Below are 751 nucleotides of genomic sequence, written 5' to 3'. Positions count from 1 at the left end.
GAGAGAGAGAGAAAGAGAGAGAGTTTTAAGTTTCGCTTAAAGCTAAAATAATATTGATGCAATCGAGAGAAAACTCGTTTCTTTTTGCAAAAACATTTTCGATTATCTCATACATAAATATTTGAATCCTGCTGATTTAAAATTAGTGATAGATAGTAAGATTTATAAATATAAGATTATGAGTATATTAATACTGTAAGATTAAATTTACTTCGATTACGAGTATATTAATATATCACTTCCTCTAATTTACGCGAAGGAGCAAACGAGCGATTCAAATCGGCGCGCCGTGTCACGCCGGAAATGGGCGCGCGAGCGCCGGACAAGATGGCGGTTTCCGCTAGTCGCGCCAGTGCATTCAGCGAGAACGTAGTGAACGGTAGCTGTTGAACACGTCGAGAGCCCGATTTCCCAGGCCACTTACAGCACTCCGAAGGTGAGTCCGCTTCATCTGGTAGTCGTTCATCTTCATCGTTACATCCGACGTCGGAATTGCGATCATCTTTGGCCGCGTCTACGACGGATCGCGCGACGTGCGCCGCAACGCGGCTCGTGTGGACCCCGTAGCCATGCCGCCCGACGTCGTCAGGGCGGTCCGCTGCTCAGGGATCTCGCCGGCGACGATGGTCGCCGTGTATTTTGCACCTCTGTAAAGATATTAACGAGATCGAATCGGATCTCGCAGGATTATATCCAACGGGATGATCATTTCGTGCGAGATATGAGCGACGGATTTCTCTCTCTCTCTCTC

The sequence above is a fragment of the Atta cephalotes genome, assembly GCF_000143395.1.
Source record: "Atta cephalotes unplaced genomic scaffold scaffold00044, whole genome shotgun sequence".
Classification (NCBI taxonomy): Eukaryota; Metazoa; Arthropoda; class Insecta; order Hymenoptera; family Formicidae; genus Atta; species Atta cephalotes.
This window is presented reverse-complemented; position numbering follows the sequence as displayed.